Below are 20,199 nucleotides of genomic sequence, written 5' to 3' on the forward strand. Positions count from 1 at the left end.
CTTAACTTTCTTTGATTCCTTTATTTAATTCCTTGTTTCGGAAATTAAGTTACAAATCTATCTCATAATGTTCATAGGTCAACACAACACGAAGTTCTATACATATCACATTTCTGTGGAACCCACCGGAAATAAATGGTTTGACTCATCCACATACAGGGTGGAAAAAAATCATGATTTTTTTAATAAAAATCATTTTTGTTGATTTTTTTGATTTAAATCGATTTTTTTGATTTAAATCAAATCTTTCTCCTCGTATAATACAAGTCGCGAACTGGAGAAAAAACATTAGGAATCAATATTAAATGACAATTATGCCATTTAAGTGAAAGTATTTTGGTTTAATTTCGAATTAATCCTCAATCGTTAACCTATTTCAATCCGAAACAATATTTCTTAAGCATTAAGGAAAAATCGTATAGCAACGTTTATCAACATGACACTTTTCTTTTCACGAAAGTTCCTGATATTTGGCAGGAGTATATTTTTAAAAAATCGAAACTAGCCAGCGGCACGAAATACATGTAAAGTACATAAATTTCGCCTAAAATTAACTAATTATCTCTATGGCCTATGAAACCCGGAGGTTCAATGCCGCGTTCACGGAAACTCTCCACTGACTTCTATCCATAGCCAACTGGATCCAGTTTCTATTTTGTATTCCTATTTCTGCGAGATTCATCTTAATATTGTCATCCCATCTGCGCCTAGATCTTCCTAATGATCATTTTCCGATTGGCCTTCCAGTTAAGAACTTGAAAGTGTTCCTATTTTCTTCCATCCTGGCTACATGACCTGCTCACCTGAGTCTCCTAGACTTGATGACCCTAGCAATGTTTGGTAAACCGTATAAATTATGTAGTTCCTCGTTATGAAGTTTCCCCCATTCCCACTCCTCTTGGGTCTGAATATTTGTCTCAGGATCTTGTTCTCAAATACTTTCAGTCTACGTTCTTCCCTCATAGTAAGCGACCATGTTTCGCAACCATACAGAAGCAGGGTGTCTACCAGTCAGGGAAAGTCACGGAATTTGCAGGGTCAGGGAATTTCATTGTGTGTCAGGAAAAAATCTTTCCCAGGCTATGAGGGGTGAAGGAATGCCACTAAAATAGTCATAAATTACAAGTAAATGAATTGGTTCGTTTGTACGTTTGTAGAATATTGTATAAGCATATAAACAATGGTGAAAACACAGTTCACTTTAAATATAAGTTGGGGGCGCGGTGGCTCACTGGTAGAGCGTTCACCTCCGGTGCTTGGGTTCCCTGGTTCGATCTCAGCTCGCGCCGTGTGGACTTCGTGATGGACAAACACCGTGGTCGTGGGTTTTCTCGGGGTTCTCCCGTTTCCTCCCACTTTCTTCATTTCATTCATTACTCATCATCACCGTCTCCTTTAGCCTAACCGGCATAACCGTGGAACGTAAAACTGAAAGATTTCATTTTCATGATTTATATATAAGTTACTTTTCAAGAGTTACTAAGAAAAAAAAGAATGACAGAGTCAGGGAAAATTACAATTTTGTCAGGGAAAGTCAGAGAATTTGATTATGCTTGCTTGCTAGACACCCTGAGAACAACAGGCATATATATTTTAATCTTCAAATTCCTGGACAGAATTCGTAAAAATGAAATGAAATTTTTTAGTTTTACGTCCCACGGTTATGCCGGTTAGGCTAAAGGAGACGGTGATGATGAGTAATGAATGAAATGGTGGAATGAAGAAAGTGAGAGGATACGGGAGAACCCCGAGAAAACCTACGCACACGGTGTTTGTTCACCACAAAGTTCACTTGGCGGGGGCTGGGATCGAACCCGGGACCCCAAGCACCAGAGGTGAACGCTCTACCACTGAACCACCGCAACGCGGCCCCTGGACAGAATTCGTGACAACAAGAGATTTTGAACTGAATAATAACACGAATTCCCTGCTTTTAGTCGACATTTAATTTCTTCCTAAATATTATTTTCGTCTGTTAATTTTGATCCTAGATATTTGAAAGAATCCACTTTATCAAAAGTATTATTCGATATTTTAACGCATCCAAAATTTGCCGTATTACGATCCCGAGGAACTTCTATGTATTTAGTACATAAATTTCGCCTAGTTTTAACTTTTTTTTTCTTTTTGTTTCGGAAAGGGGCTCTGGCCCCTCTAAATACGCTCCTATTATCTGGAAACAAACAAGTAGACGTGGACATAAAAGAATTTTTGTCTTAAATGTCGATGGTGATTTCTCCGTTGGAATAGTTAACGATTTAAAAACCCTATGTTACGAAGAGAAGAAAGCAGGATTCTCCCGTTACCCGTTCAAAACGGGATTTTCCCTAATCATCCTCTGCTACTACTGTGCTGTACATACATTTGAGTCTCATTGTATTATGATTATTATTTTCCATAATCGAAATAACAGAACAGAAACGGGAGTTTACTTATTTTTACTTTAAATTAATTTATTTCAAAATTTGATTTAAATCAACGATTTTTATTAAAAAAATCAAGTGATTTAAATCTTGATTAAAATCGTGATTTAAATCAGACTGATTTAAATCAATCCACCCTGTCCACATATGAACAACAGTTAGCACCTATGCGAAAGTAAGCTCCAACATGGTTGCATGGGAGGGGGGGGGGGGCAGCGAAAGGCCCACGTTCAAATTGTAGAATAGCCACTCGTAGGATGGTGTCAGTGGTTTAATGGAACCCAGAGGCTTCCCACAGCAGATGTGCGTTTGTAATGTATCAGGGAGCACCTGAAGATTCGTTTGGTCCGTTCTATTTTGTGGTTAACTAAAGCTGACGTCTGATAATTGGGCAGAACTCGTGATGCATTGTAGGCACTGTTTGTCGCAAAGGCTCCGTGACAGTAATAATGTAAGATTATTTGTGACGTATAATTTCGAAATAAAATAATAGTATTAGGAATATTTTACAGAAGATTCAACATCCAACTATCTGCAGCAGCGCGGTCAGTGACGTGGGTACCTAGAAAGAACATGAAAGAATGCTAGTGCGGTGCAGGCAATCCTCGCTTTCATTTTATTTACAGAACGTGCAGTTATACACGTCAAGTTTCGTTAATTACACAATAATTAACTGACGGAAAGCTAATCGCCGATTCAATCAAGAGCCATAATTTCCCATGTCAGCTCACGAACACTAAAAGTTGATTGTAGGAGGCACATCTACGTACCCACAGTCTTCGCCGTTAATCCTGATACCTGCTAATCGCCGGGAACGCCTTCAGTGTAGCCGGGGGAAATGAAAGTTTGTAGTTCTAGCGATGAGAGTCATTTCTGCCATATAACACAGTGACGGCTATGTGCGTATCCGTAGACATGCATAGTGGTATGGGATCAATAAACTTCATATTCTGGTTGCCTCTAGTGTCTTCATTCAGATGGTGAGTGTCGTCGCCATTGCCAATAGAAAACAGCAAATTTCCATATCTTTCTAATGTATTTTGTATGAAGTGACAATATTCAACGCCAAAGAACAAATTGAATACTTCATTAAATAATAATTGATACACCTTTTTTTTTCTATTCATTGTAGAGTGCACTTAATTTTAATTTACATAAACACTCTCCCAACAGCAAAGAAAAGAAACAATATAAAAACTGCATAGTATATATATATATATATATATATATATATATATATATATATATATATATATATATATATATAATATGTATAATATGTATAATTCTATGGTTACTGATTCAGTGTGTTTTCGGGCAACTTTAATATTGCCAGTCCATACGAAGTACATTAGAAAAATAGGGAAAACATGTTGCCACTTGTTGGTGATGGTTGAGTCTTTACACTCGGCTTCAAGGAAGTATAAGTAGAACGTTCATACTTAAACCATAACACGTTCTAGGCCCCATCTTCCAGCAGGATAATGCGCTTCCTAAAAACACCAGATCTGCTCATCCAGCTTCTTCTCGTACGCTAGGTCTCTTGACCGAAGTCCTATCGAGCATGTATGAGGCGGCTCTTAATCGTCGTCCCGAGTCCGGCGAGGTACGCTAAAATTACAGCTGGTGTGGGTACCATGTCCTAGATAACAAACATTCTACGACTGGCCACCTGCCCGAATAGGTGCATGTGAGGCCGCATGTAGTAGTTACATGTTCTATTAAGATGAATATTAGGACATTCCGAACATGTTATATAAGGGCGCAGTGTTGAACTATCTATTGCCACCCACTAGTGATCCAGATTTTGATCAGATCAAATACATACTGAGTGTTCTTAAATCTTGCACCAGTTGTTCCGTATTCTTTGACATAAAATCTAAAAAGATCTCGGTAATGTCAGTGTTACTAGAATTAGTGTAAAGATAGCAAAATTTTTATAGCGTTCTCTTACATTCATTAGTTCCTTGAACCCTGGCTTTGTAAAGCAATGGAAGTTAGTCACTAAGAGCACGAAATTGAAATTTTTAGTCAGTGAACCAAGGTGTCCATTTCAAATTAATATTTACTAGCCTGAGAAATTTATCGTGTAACGTGACATCAGTCTAATAAATAATCAGTGATAAGCCTATGTTTTGAGGTACCTACGTCGTTACTAATTTTCAACATACTTTTATCATATATGAGTGACTACCATGGGTTTTGTATCAGGACGAGGAGATATCTTTTCATCACTATATTTGGCACTTAAATTGAGCTTGATTTTTAATGATTGTTTTCAAGTATGATTCATTACGTTACAATAGAGAACTTAATTTTTCCATTCTTTCATAATGTACTGCAGAAGCGTACGTTGAAACATTCAGCGAACGATCTTTATCTTGGACGAAGAACTTTCATAATCTTATGTGTTATTTATAGTTTCATTTTAGAAGAAATTTTTTTGTGGAGATCTTATTCTAATTTCATCTACATGTAAAGGTTTTAGTGTGACACTGAGCAAGGGTGTGTTGAGATTTGTTGTCTTCTGAAAATAATTTGTCTGGGTGTCTGCTTAATTTTCTTACTTGCAAGTGAAAACTATACCATAATCACACTCTTGCCCTGGAATTTTTCGTAGTATATTGATAAGACCGGGAAAATCTATAGCGTGAAATTTCTCTGATTATTATCAGTTCCGTAAAAGTTACCAACTATTGCATGCATGAAGAACACATACGTTCCAATCATACTTAATTCCGAAGTTGATCTCGAAAACTCCATCGGAAACCTGACAGCCAGTACAAAATAAACTTTTTCTTAAGAATGAATAGGAAAAAATGTCTCCTCTTTCAAGTTCTTTTCAAGGAACTTATCAGCTCCACCCCCCCACCCACGGGGCTTTAAAAAAAAGCGTGAAGCTCCTTATTCAGTCGTACGTAAAAACATTTGAAAGTTATCATTTAAAACTTTACCGAGTACTGTATGGTATACATGAACAAATTCATTATCTTTTTCTAATTTAAACAAATGGTATTGAACCTGCAGCTGCAATTAGATCTTTGGTTATTGTACTATCCTCCTCACCCCCCTCCGCCGCATATAGATATACAATTAAGAGGGAACTGTTAGTAACCATTAATGTTTCTTAAACTATATATATTATAATTATTTTCCAACAGACATACAAGCATAGTAGCTGTTCCTTTATGTAAAAGGCGATCGAAGGCAACTTCAGATACATCCCTGATTTGCAATGACACGAATTGATAGTATTCAGGAAAAGAGAGGGATTTTTTTAACTGAAAAAAATATATCCTTTCGGATTTTGTATTGTCCAGACCTTTGTCCTGTATTTAGCAGAATTGTGCTTTGTCATATAAATATTATGTAGTTAAGGCACTAATGCTTTACAGTTCAATAAGTGTAACTGAATTGATTAGTATCTACGTTGATGTAGAACCTGTAGTAGACGCTTTGTACTTAGCGTACTAACAAACCTTTATAAATCAGTGTTTTCCGATGTTATTTTTGTTATGTAATGTTGTATCATAATGTATCGATCTTATGAAACTCGATAAAGAGTATTTTTTTCTTTCATTATGTAAGTTTTGTATTCATTATCTATATAAATTTCAACATATACTGCATTTAAGATTTTGCTGTGGAAATTACATTGAGAATTCCTTTAGGCAAAACATATAACAAATCATGGGATAAGGAAAGTGAAAAAAAGCTTTGGCCGTATATAAAGTATCATCTCAGCATTTATCTGGTAGGATTGATGAGATTCTGTCAAGATCTTCCATGAGATACAGATCTTGTATAATGGTATGTGATGTGCTAACGTGTGACTCGAGAAAATGAGTGAATGATTTGAAATGAGTGTTTTACTGTATGGTTGAGTCATAACTTTCGATTAATTTTATAATAGAAGATTCACATCTAGTTTGTATGTAGGTATTAAGAAAAGGAATACTTTTGATTTAAGACATACAGCTTTTTTTTTCTTACTCCCTAAATCTATTTTGTTGATAACTACGTATAATCATAAGTGGATGTGGAACTTCTGTAAATTTTATAAATAAAATTGTTTTCAAATATATATTTGTGTGTAGGTTTTGTAAATCAGCGCAAATTGCATTTTTATCTGTATAAAGAAAAAGAACCGTGCTTGGGCTTATTTTTTTTAAAGTGCACTTATGCTGTCGTAGACTGGCTACTAAGCTTGAGGGGTATAGTGCCTTCTGTTTTTTCTGCAGTAATTGAATATGCTTTAGGCGGATTAAAATTTGTGCGGAAAGCATTCTATATTTATGGGTGCATGTTAATTATGCAGCAAGATGAGTACACTGTGCAGGCGTAGAACTCAGAGCGAAGCTGAGTTTATTTTTTAAAAAAAAGAAAGACTTGCGGCAAATTGCGTTTGGTAATTTCGATGCACTTTGGCTTATTGTTCTTCCATAAAGCACGTATAGTCTTTTCGATATACACGGATGAAATTTCTTACTATTGTAGCTTCTCTTTGTTCTAGTATCTATTGTCTGTCTAGCCTGGTTGTGTAATGTAGTATTGTTTGGTCTCTTTTAACAAAAGAACTTGAATGAGCAGAATTTAGTCAGTTTTTTGTGTGTGTGGTGGTCGTTCAGAAAACAAAAGAATGTTCATTTTCAAAGTGAAACCTTTGCCTTCCAATAGTGCTTCAGAGCTGAGACGACGGCGGACAATTTGAAGACAGTGTGATCTGGCCGCCTTCCCGAAATTTTGTTGTTGAAGATGATGAGGAGGATAACGTACAGTGTCGGTGGAGCCTGGTTCAAGGCCCCCGAGCAACAGGTAAAACAGTCCAATCTGTTGCGTCCTTCCCGAGTAGCTGTTGACGTAGTAGAGGAGGACAAACAGACCTAATGTTGTTGTTGTTGTTTTTTTTAACATCCCTTCCAGTACGTAGCGAAATCAAAGTATGCACCTTTTTTTTGTAAATAGCTATTTATTTGGTACAAAATTTCCACTTATTTTCCATAAATTTAACCTTCCATGGATGAAAATATATTTCCCAGACTCTTAAATGGTTGTTGAAACTCATCACCTGTAATATTCAAAGCCTGTACTTTTGTATATAAATATCTGTATCTGGGGCCTCTTTTATTACATTTTGTCCAGTATTCGTATGTGGTATGCATGTTAGATAGGAATCAAACGTTTGATATAGGAAGTACTATGGTAAATAATATAATACTTTGTATTTATATTGTTAAATATTGAATGATATTGGTAGTCATAGGTAAGCGTTGAATTTCAGTAGTCTTTTTTTGTGCTCCTAGTTATTGACGAGAGTATGGTTTTCATGTATTAGTTCAAGTTTTTTTTTTTTCACAATGCCTCTTTGTTATGCCGTTTACTAAATGTTAACTACTCTGGCTGTTGGACTTAATGGCAATATAACAAATTATAGTTAGGTCTAGTTCAATTCTTGTGAAGTAGGTTTTGTAACCTTGTAGGTTTTAGTCTTAAAATTCAACAAAAATATATTTACAGTTAAGAAGTGATTTTTTTAAAAATATCTTTTCTGTGTACTTGTTTAAACTAGTTCATCGGATCCTTTGCTAGTAGATAGATAGTAGTTCCTAGCAATTAAAATAGGTTTAGCATTGTTCGTTTATTCACATTTATGTTTACTGATAAAAGTAAATGTAAAAAATTACACACACAGGATTTAAAATAAAATGTGTCAGTGTAAAAGCAGACTCAGAATCATGAACTAACTTAATGGAAGAGTTAATGAAAGACATTAAGAAATAGTTTGAAATCTGCCAGTAAGATCTGAAAGTTATTAGAATTTAAGCACAGAATATGTGTAAAGTTCTTAAGGATATAATTTTCATTGTTTTTTGATCTATAGATTGGTAGCAACCACGAATATAGAACATGATTTTGTGGAAACAAGATTCCAGAATTAATAAATACACTGTCTTAAATGTCAAAATGAGTTAAAAATTTGACGATCAATGCAGCTAAACCACTCTTATGACCTGTTCAAAATAATTGCTAGCTCATGTATGTTATCTGCATTGTCATATTTAATATAAACTCAAATAACGACGTACATGAAACCTTTGTAATACATACAAGGAATATAATTTTCTTAACCTAAATTTATAGTGGTGTAATCTACCTTTGAGGACAGCATGACAAGTGGATTTTCCTTTCTTTTACAAAATTGATCAGATATTAAAATTAACAAGAAAAATATCCTAGTAATATGAAGAGGAAAAAAGGCTCTGCTCTAAATTTTCGATCTTATTTTATACAAATAGTGTCATTTCCTAGTGTTTATAGTGTTTGCAGGTGAAATGTACTTGTAGCATGAGTCTGTTTAAATACAACATTAAATTTTCCAACCATAGAATTACTCCATTCAGGCGCGTAAACTGTGATCTGCCCTTCCATGACCATTTATTTGCATGATTAAAACGAGCTCGAAATTGGTTCACAAGTAAAAATGCACTGTCTCAGTAGGTTTTTTGTACAAAATCTGCAAGGTGCGTACACACTGGTTTCCTCATTTCCCTTTACAATAATTACCGTTTTTAACCTTTTTGTGTGGTGTTATATCAGGCTGTCTAAAAAGTGTTGAGCCTTTGGACGTTAAAATTGAGAAAACATGTCAATTCGAAAATAAAATTATATAACCACCCATTTTTCCGGGAACATCATAATCCCGTCGCTATAGGACTTAAAAAAAATGGTTTTCAGTCCTCTCGCAATTTCTAACAGGTGTTGAAGATGTGCGCGGTTTACCGATGTTAGTGTGATGTATGATAACCTTTCTGTTGATCAGTGCTGGTAGTTTCTTTTGAATTAATAGTTTCATTCCCATTAATTTTCGACAGTATGGGTCTGAGTTGTGCCGGGCGGCAGTAACTCATAATGTAAAATACTCTTCCAGTCTCGCTAAACGCACAGCGTACCCTTCGTGGCCGTCAGTGTAGGGCTTCCCACGCTGTGGTGCTTCTCGCTTCGACCGCGATTCTTTCAACACATCGTTGTTTTATGTTATCCACTTACCACTCGTGATCAAACGCTACAGAAATGGTTGAGTTCGTTACGTCTGAGTAGATTCGCAGAAAGAAATTCAATCGAATAAATGTTTTTGAGTCAGATCGTGTGGTACCTAAACGTCGAGCTTCCTTTTGTAGCCAGCTTTCTCCAAAGGGTTTAACAGTGATTATAGATGTATAAGTTCTTGGCGATGTCATGACTGCTTACATGCTAGTCTTGCTAGACTTTTGCCAGAATTTCATCTACTTTTGCTGTGGTTGTTCGCACATTGCGAGGAGCATTTTGGGCATAGAAATTTACAGAACGAAAGGGACTGAACCATTTCGGTTATTGCTTTTGATAACGTATCTAACCCATAAATAATAGAATTTCTTCACGGACGTGCGTAGCATTTGCACCTTTATCGAAGTAAAATTAAAATGTTGCGCCGCTTTGCGGTAAGTTCACTCATCTTCACAGCGTGATACTTTACACTTAATTATTAGAATTCCAATACTTTCTGCACATTTATTAATTTCAGCAGTCAGATGACGTTAGCCCTAACCCTCTGCGTTTCATGTGAGAAGTTTGGGACACTAATGCGTTCCATGCGAAAAAGGTTCAATTCTTTTCCTAGACTACATGATATTGTCAAATTTTCCACTTTTGGAATAGTATCAATAATTTCATCTTGATAATTCATCCATTAAAATGCTGTGAATCATCCAATTCTTTTGTCTTCCAAAAAATAATGGATTGTAGTATTTTTTTTATTAAATATTCTTTTTTTTTTAAAAAAAAAAAAAACTTTACGATGAACCTAGTAATAGAACTGTGAGAGAGAACTCCAGGACAGTTATTATTTATTAAAGGTGGTACGCCAGCTGACAAATGAATGTTGAGCTCTCAATGGGGAGTAGTTCATGTTCATTTCGATAAATATTATGAGTATAGATTAAGAAATCACATGTTGCAAAATAATACGAACGATCCAAATATGTGACATAACTTTAGTAAGTGCACGTCACGGATGTAATAGTAATATGTAGAGATGTATGAGGAGGATATGTATACAGACCATGGATAGTTCACTCATTTCCATTGGTAGCCAAATTGAGAACAAAAAAGAATCAAAACAACACGATAGGAACGCAATACAAAAGCTAGTTCTAATAGCCAACAAATGAGCCACTGCATAACACCAGCTTGAACACTCGATTAAACATTGTTTACCAGCGTTTGCAGCAGAGTCACATCAATTTGATTCCATGCAGCGATAATGGTATCCTGCAACTCACGAACATTGTTGTACTGGGTACCGATGGCGATCACTGAGCGACACAATATTTTCCATAGATTTTCCATCGGGTTTTTGTCTGGGAAATTGAAAGGCCAATCAAGGACAATCACGTCTTTCTCCGAAACCAGTCCCTGGTAGTTCCAACAACATGGATAGTGGCATTATCCTGTTGGAAGATCCACTCGGGATCAGGAATTCGCGAGGCAAATGACAACAAATTGTCTGCAGGTACTGTTTGGTACGTGGTTGATGTCAGAGATGTAGGAAATTCGAGGTATGTTGTACCATGACAACCAAAGCCTCCCCACAAACCATTACCGACTCTCCTTCTTGCTGTCGCTTAGAGAACCTCTGATCCTACTTCCGTAGATCGTGTCAATAGTATCATCAGCCATCAGGACCATCCAAATTAAATTTCTTTTCGTCACTGAAGATGACACGACACCAGTTCTGTTTCCAGATCACATGTATTTTGGTCAAGATCACCCGTCGCTCCTTGTGCTGTGCGGTGAGTCGTGGCTGACGCTTGCGCTTCTTATATTAGAGATGATTACAGCGTTTCACAGCTCTTGATAGGGTAGATTTGTGTACATGAATGTTAGGGTCTCGTGTCAACTGTATAAGGGATATCCCAGCACAACTTAGCTTTCGAATAACCTGTCTTTGCTGCTGTGGCATTAGTTAACGCGGTTTTCCTGATTTTTCTTACTCCATATCTCATCCCAAGAAAATTGTTCAGGTCACAAGCACTCTGCCCAATTCGATGTGCGATTTCATTAACATATACAACTTTTTTATATGCCATTATTTGCCCCTTTTCGCACTCAAACAATACTTTGCCACGGCCCATTATGCTTCTCTTACTCGCCGCCTCATATAGACGTCCTCGCCGTAGTACACTAGCTTACGCTTCTATCACTCGTTTGCTATACATTTCGTCTTCTCGTCTAGCGCCCTCTATGTTCCTTAGCAGCGACCTAGCTACGTGTTATTACACTAAACATGTCATCGTTCGTATCATTTTGCAACACCTCTTCGGCTGATTTTTCATTTTTGTTTTGCTCTGTCCTCTATACATGTCTATTTTTACAGTACCTGTTTTCGTGTAACATAAATACAACATTGTGTCATTCACCCTCCCTTCCATTTTCTGTTTCCTTCCCAATCACACATGACCATATCTGGTATCGTTCGTATCATTTTGCAACGCTTCTTAGATTTCTTTAATAAACTAGCATAAAAAATACGCACGATTAATCAGGGTAACGTTTAAGAAGATAAAACGATCACGGAAGTAAAGCAATTATAACACTCCATAGGAAACTTAGAAACTGGGTGCAGTTCATAAACACCACATAATAAAATTGGAAAGAATAAAGTGTGTATGATGCTGTAAAAGTAACTTGTAAATTTGAAAATAGCGGTAATAATAAATTTGATACATTTTCTCGCTAATGTACAATTTTTTAGATTAAATTTGCATTGATTTTTTAAAATATTGTAATTGTAGTAATTATCTGTACCTTTTCGCCATACTTAATTTCAATGTAACCCTTGTATATTGACGATTCGCTATATAGAAGACTTCAGTGTTGATTTATATGAAAGTTGCATAGGAAAGAGTGAAAGCTTAACTCTTAACATTGTCATCTGCAAAAGTTTAGTGTATATTTGTGGAACAAGACATTATTTGCTCTATAAGTTGACTAATTGTGTATGATAGTGGTGTAAATATTACACACATACTGCAGAATTAACGTGATAATGCAGAAGTCAAATAGAATAAACTACCAAAGTTTCGTAGAGTTTTGAGAAAGAAATATTTGCCAACTGATAAACTGGATAAAATCATCGCTAAGTTTAATCTTCGGTCGTAAAATAACATTAATATATATATATATATATATATATATATATATATATATATATATATATATATATATATATATATTTTAATATTTTCTACTCAGTCCGATGGTGGTGTATTTTAATACTAGAAGTAAAGAGAACATCTTTTATACATTTTGAACCAAGAATGAGAGTACAGATTTCTAGTTAAACTACTTGAGTGTTGAATTTACGATAATACGAAACTGAAGAAAAGGAGCATGTTGCTTTCATTCCATTGTTTTAAATAGGAGGGGCAATTCAGGTCCATATGACCAAAATTTCCTCTTTAATGTGAACAGAAAGTTTAAAAGTCTGAAAGGAGCCCAAGATACAAACCCAAGATTGGGGTGTAGGCAAAGACAAGTGTTAGTAACTCATTCCTCAATTACTGACAGACGAATTTAAAGGAAAGATGTGAACTTTTGTTGGATATTGCCATCCAAGAAATTTCTATGGAATAGATTTATTTTATATAGAATTTAATAGTAAACGATTTTCTGACCATCTGTCATGTTTTCATATTGATCTCGGTTACATAAAACTTCGAATGAGAGAGGTCACAAGTCATACATAAAAGGATGATTGAGCAGCAACACTACCAGACCTAAGAAATGAAGGATGAATAAATTTGAGCTTTCAGAAACAGGACACTATTGCCACGATAGTCATTGTATATACTCATTCTCATGATCAGTTGATCACGAATGTTCTACTCCATACATGAAATTGTTTTGAAAATAACTGTAAGGGGTGGTGATTTTTTTTTTTCTCAGGTTGTAATGTGTTTTCTGAAACAATATTAAAGTATTGGAGTTATTGAGTATTCAAGTATTGGAGTTATTGGGCTTCTTGAACAAATTTATGGTGATACATTGAATTTGTATATATTATTGAAACGAAGTGTGAAAGTGTTGAAGATCTTATCTCACATTAACAGGATTTTAAAAAAAAATCAAACAATACGTATGTAATATACATTCTATCGTAATTTTTCAGTTAGATAATTAAGTGAACGACTCATATAGGGAAATAATGTATTCTTTCATTTTTAGTTTGCATTCGTATGTAGTAAAGAACTACTTTTACGCTGATCTGTGATTTTCGTTGTTTCTGTGTACATATATTTGTAACATGTACTGTAAGCCTTTTTTGCTTATTGCAGAATTTAATATACTGCTCAAATACGATTATTGTGTTTATATGTAATTAACAAATGGTGTGAATGTGTTGTTCTGTTGATGTAAATGTAGAGTTGAAAAGGTTACTAGTGTTCATTTTATCAGGAGTAAGTTTGATATCTTTTAAATTTTCTTCCAAAGAATTTTGAAAAACATACAGAAAATAATGTCCTGTTCTAGGATTGTTACATGCATTCACTTGACCTCGTTAATGGAGTTTATATTTATCAACTAACTTTTCTTATCCATGTTTTATCAACTAACTTTTCTTATCCATGTTATTGTGAATTTCGGTTTTAATACGAAGTGTCATTTTGCATTAAGAAGTTCTATATTAATATAAGAGGTTGTTAAGTATTCTTTTCGTGGCTTAAATGAGTTGAACGTTCAGGCATTTGGGAAGTAACTTCCAATTTTTAGTGAAATTAATTGTTTAAAATGCATTGAGCCTTGTCAAAATTGAAAATGAATTTGTTAGCTAAAAATAATATGAAACCAAATGAACCAATGGTCTGTAATTTCTATTATCAAGTTTCCGTGGTTTCTGGTTTAAAGAAAGAAGTGATACATGGTTTTCACAGGCTTCTTTTGTAACTAACTTAATTCAGGGAGTTCTACAGAGACCAAACCAAACAATAATAGTATGACGGTGCCAGGTCCGGGCTATACTGTGTATGCATTAGAACGTGCCAGCCACATTTTTTTTTCTGACGAGTTGATAAAGATGTATGCTGTCAGAAAGTGAGTGTGGTATACGACCCCTTTTCTGTTGATCCGTTCTGGTCGTTTTGAATTGCATCTTGGACTCCCGTTAATTGTCGACAGTACTGGTTCGAGTCTATCGTTCAGCCCGGCAACATCAGCTTGTGGTGTTGAGGTGCACGATGCCCTTCCAACTTCCTGAGAGTCAACATGGGCTTCTGTAGGGCATCTCGTTTCAACCACTATCCTTCTCGCACATTGTCATACGTTATCTCCTTTCTATAACTCGTGATCTACCTCTTCAGAGACCAGTTTGTTTCAGTAGAGATTCGCAGATGGAAATTCGACCGGAAAATGGGTTTTAGTCAGATCGTGGTGCCCAAACGTCAAGCTCCTTTTTTAGCAAGCTTTCTCCAAAAGGTTCAACAGTGTTCAGTTATGAATGTTTGTCCTTGGCGATGTCATTGCTTGCATTTTAGTCTTGCTTGACTTTTACCAGAATATCATCCACTTTTGCTGTAACTGTTCTTCCACTGCAAGGAGCATCTTGGACATAGAAATTTACAGAACGAAGAATTCCAACACATTTTGTACATTACTTGATTCGGCTGTCAAATGTCGTTAACGGAATATTATGTTTAAAAGGCTCAGTACCTTTTAGATTAACGGATACATGAATAGTAGCAATGTAAACAGACCAAATATGTATGAACAGCAGAGTAAACCAGTAGTGTTTTGCTCCACTATGGTATTTCGGAAAAATTCAATATTAATTTTAGCAGACTAAATTACGTTCAATATCTGTTAGTAGGATAGCTGGTCTACTTTTGCAGATGAAAATCCACATTTTGCCAGTAATTTCGCAAAAATTGGTACATTATCTGGTCTCTTGCTACTGTTCGATCCCATGTTAAGCTATAGGTTGATGTCTCACGTATTCGCGGTACTGAAAAAGGGACATTAAGCTCCAGACAAGCAATAAAGAGTTGTCTTTCTCGATAGTATACAGTGTGATTCTAAGTTTGCTTAAATTTATTATTAATAGTGTTAGTATTGGATACCTTGTTAGTAAACAGTGTAAAGCCTAGGCGGTAAAATTAGTCAGAATAATTCTGTGACTTGAAAGCGTTGGATTTCTGTATCAGATATGAAACGTACTGCGTATATACTGTACATGGACTACTCTTCAGTTCATGTGTAAATTTCATCAAGAACAAACGTATGGCTGAAATTGGATATTCGACATTAAGGTACTTGAAGGATCAAAGGCTTATTCCAGCAGAAACTGCTATGACACTTTTTGTGATATATATATATATATATATATATATATATATATATATATACTTAGTTATATCATAAATACTGTCACAAGTTTAAATGTGTATAAAACAGAGAGTATTAACACCAAGGCAATTTATTTTGGTAATGTTTTACATTGATATGTTGTACACCTGACGCACGAGTCATTTTTCAAAATGTCCCCCCTTGGCCTTGACGTAGGCACGAAGTCTGTCCGCCCACTGGTCAATGGCATTACGCACCACGTCCATGGGAAAATTGTTCACTGCTCGGATCAAGGATTGTTTCACATTGTCGACAGATGGATGCAATTTATGGCAGACCTTTGCCTGAAGGACTGCCTAAAGTTTGTAGTCCAACGGTTAATGTCCGGGTTGCTAGAAGGCCAATCAGCGGTAAAATTAAGTCGGGGACGTTCCGTGCCAGCCAGTCTTGGGTTATTTTCGCTTTGTGGCCTGGAGCGGAATCCTGCTGGAAGGTCCACCTTTCTCCAGGGAACATGGTAGCAGACAGTGGTTTCACTATAGATATTAGCACTGTGTCCTGGTACACCTTGGCAAATGTTTTAATACCTTGTTCGCAGAAATGCAGTTGGGTTGTGCCTGAGTAGCTCACTCCCCACCAAACAGTCACTGAGGCAGGACGATGTGCCTTCTTGAACCCTTGGAGCTGCCTCAGCAGCTGCAGTAGATGACGTGGCATACACAGTCATTTCGGGCGTTGTAGGCCTGCTCAATTGTGAACATCTTTTCGTCAGTGAACAGAATCTTTCTGTGCAGATTGTTGGCATAACGCTGCAACAGTCTCTTTGATTTAAGGACCCTCTGCGACATTGTTTGTACCAGAAAGTGACCAGTCCGCCTCTTATACGCCCGTAGATGTAGGTCACTCCTGAGCACACGAGACTTGGAATTTCTGCTGATGTTCATCTCAGCAGCCATCATACTTTGTGTTCGAACAGGATTTCTTCGAATTCTTGCTGCGACTGCTTTCTGTACCTGCGGGGTTCGTACCGTTCGTGGTCTGCCACTCCTTGCGCGGTCAGCTGCCGTTCCAGTCTTCATGTATCGTGCCGTTCCAGTCTTGATATCTTGCTAATTTGTAGGGGTTTTAGGGGGTTGAAAATCTCACCTGCTGTCTTCCCGACCTTGTGTAGTGCAATTACTGCTACACGAGTTTTGTAATTGCTCCACTCCATCAGAACTCAGTACAATATCAACGTATGTCATGAACAGTCACACACACACACACACACACTACATGCATCTCCATTTTATACACAGATGGCAGCGCTGTGCCATTTCGGATGCCTACAGTGCCACTCCAAACTTTGTGACAGTATTTATGATATAACTCGGTAAATGATATATATAAACTGCTGAGAACTAAAACTCGGAATTTTCTAAACTCTTTTCATAACTGTTGGACCAGCAGGCAATCTGTTTGTATAATGAAGTGTGTGTGCCTTGATTTTCATGTTTCAGATACATCTGGTAGGCGCAAATTTTAGAGATATTGTGTATATCTGGTTAACTAATTTTAAAAATAAGTATACAGTTGACTTCCTTAGTTGCCCCCAATGAAACTTATTTGATCTACAGGGTATGACAAGAATTGGGGACTTTTGTTTTTATTTAAGGTAGAAACTGATGAAAGTAAGATGTTAGGCATGGTCTTTTTAATAATGTAAAGAGGAATTCTAAAAAATGGACTAATAAAAATATACTTGGTAGTACGTAGTGTTTCAAAACTGGGAGAAGATGAATAGTTAGCCTTTTACTTTATAGTCTGGAGATTACGAGTTCGAATTCCGGGGCTGGCCATCTCGATTGGTTTCAATGTTTCTGTAAGTGCTATCAAAAGATCGAAACAAAATATGAGTGTAAAAGACCATAATGAAATGAGCACAAATGGCCTGGTGCTAAATTTGTATGTAAATGATTTATTGAAACTAACAATGATATATGTTGGTGAATACTCAGTGACAAGTATTTCCTTTCGAAGTGGTGCAAGGCACTTATAAGAATTCTGTCATATGTCTAAAATTTTGAAATATTTTAAGGGGAAGACATAGGGCTAATAGTCGTTTGTATGAGACTGAAGATAAATTATATATATATATATAAACCAGATAGCGATTTTTAAGCTGTTATCATGATTTTGTTTTGAAACAAGTACTTCAATGATTTTCGAATTACAAATCAGAATTGCAATTTCATCAGTTCGTGTTTTATATGAATAGAGTAGTTGTATAAAAACTCCGCATGTATTTCTTACCGATATTCGAATCTGCTTGCGTGTTATCTGATCGTTTAATCTGCATTTACATCAGAAATTTGAATTCCTGACTACCACTAGACAGTTATGCAAACTACTTTACTAAAATGATCATTGACTTCTATTTATTTTTGTGTTTTTTCGCCTTTGATTTGGAATATTTCAGTTACTAACGAAGAATTAATATTAATGTAAACAGGAAGTGTTTCCTTTTCTTCAGTCTTAATTTTTATTTAAAACGTGCTTCGTAGGGAGAAGTGATCTCATATTGTTAGAAGGGTAGATAGTAATCGGCTTCCTGCAGAGGAGTTCAAATAGTTGTCATGGAGACAGAATCCTTTTTTCTAATCCTCCATCACCATGGAAATTTTAACTTTTAAGAGACTCTAGGATGCATCGTTGTTACAGTTAGTTTGGATTCTCCCCCTCCCCTTCGTGAGTTTTCTAAAGCGATATTACATGTCAAAAAGTTTACGAGAATTCAAATGAGATTGTTTTAAAAATTCATGTAATTTAACGGAATCTGAATGTAGGATTTTATCGAACAGAATAGCGTTTTTAAGACTTGCTTCAGACGTGCGTTCTAAAACTTACATTTAAATAACAATTCTTAGATACCGCTCTAAATTAATTTGTGGTAACAAGACAGGATTGAGCACGTGGCTTGTTACAATATTTCAAGACCAGTCTTTTTTTTTTTTTGATGGTAAAAAGCTATAAAAACAGCTTTTTTTTTATATATATATAAGAAAATATCGCATTTATATAATCAGTAACTAGGTAAACTTCAGAAAAATTACTAATTAAAATTTAACAATTTAGCATGGATATGAAAGTGAATACTTTGAAGACTGATATAAGAATGATTAATTTCTTATATAGTGGCCAAATCACGATCAAGTAGTTACAGTACAGAACATAGACTTGGATGCGGGGATACGATGGCATAGTGGTGGTGTGATGTATCCCTGGTTGGTTCCTCAGCCATGTTAGTTTGTGGTGGACAATGTCTGTGGGTTTTCTCGTTTCCTTCCTTAGTCTATTAATTAATTCATGATTATTCACTCCGTCTCCTTTTGGGATATTAAACTAGAAATGTCATTAATTTATTAAACCTTGACTGTGAAGAGTGGAGTACTGCAGAAAATATATTGCATAGGATATATCAATGAGTAGCAATTGACATGTAATAAATCTGTATTGATAAAATGATTTTGAACTGTATGTTCTTGTTACCGAATATTCTTCTTGAAGTTACCTATCTGCCATTTCCAATTGTGGCTGCTATCCTTCTCAGTAAATTACATTGAAAGAACAAGCACACAGTAAACCTGACGTTGAGAAAGTATTGATGAGAGGTAAACATAGATGACGTATTTCAATGGTTTTGCAAAAATATTACTCGTGGATTAGTGGATCTATGACTACTCATACACTGCAGACACATTTTCCATCATCCCCTTCTCTCCTGTACTCAGCTTATTTTTCTCTAATTGTGAAAGCATGCTTCTACGTCTTACTTCAGTTCTGAAATTATTTCGTAATTAGCCTATATGTACGTGGCTATGTATGTATGGAAGAGCGTAGCTAAGACTGCCTAGAAAGCGTAGCTTAAATTAGAAAAAATTAGTTCAATATTTTCTATAGGCTGGAAACGATCTCGAGTTTTCCAGTGTCTATATACGTATATTGATAGAAATTAAAATCGAGTTCTATATAAATCGGAAAACAATTACCTTAAGCTGGTTGAACCTAATGCTAAATCTATGTTCCTTAAGCGAAGTAAACTAAATGTACTAAACATATTGTAAATTACTCACTTTGGTAGTGAACCGTGGTGAACTAGTGTCGTTCAATCTTAGTTATTCTGTTGGTTAATCAAATGCTCGTTGATTTTATATCAATTAGGAAATATTTTTTGTTGCTTGTTTCCTTATGTTGTAGAATAGTTTTAAGAACTACAAACTAATATCGAGCTCACTGGTAGGTCACTCATCTTAGATACGAGGGAAGCCTAGTTCGTCCCAAACATGTTTGTGGTCGACAACATCGTATACATGAGTTCGCCTGACATTTTCCTTCAAATCTTGTTTTGTCGCTACCATTT

At 35.8% G+C, this 20,199-nt stretch overlaps 2 protein-coding genes across 8 annotated transcripts in view; one reads left to right on the forward strand and one right to left on the reverse strand.

Annotated features, from left to right (window-relative positions):
* msi (RNA-binding protein musashi) overlaps positions 1-20,199 on the forward strand; it is a 1,174,907-nt gene that overhangs the window by 1,128,363 nt on the left and 26,345 nt on the right. Inside the window, exon 2 of one of the 5 annotated variants that reach the window (XM_081736198.1) lies at positions 7,101-7,238. The exons of the other annotated variants lie outside the window; for them this stretch is intronic. The gene's annotated coding sequence lies outside the window, so the exon portion shown is untranslated. The remainder of the gene's footprint in view (positions 1-7,100; positions 7,239-20,199) is intronic. 5 annotated transcript variants of the gene reach the window in all.
* LOC145668402 (cytochrome c oxidase associated subunit FA4L3-like) overlaps positions 1-20,199 on the reverse strand; it is a 326,595-nt gene that overhangs the window by 5,388 nt on the left and 301,008 nt on the right. The window lies entirely within an intron of this gene.

This window comes from Thermobia domestica, chromosome 13 (genome assembly GCF_964235325.1).
Source record: "Thermobia domestica chromosome 13, izTheDome1.hap1.1, whole genome shotgun sequence".
Classification (NCBI taxonomy): Eukaryota; Metazoa; Arthropoda; class Insecta; order Zygentoma; family Lepismatidae; genus Thermobia; species Thermobia domestica.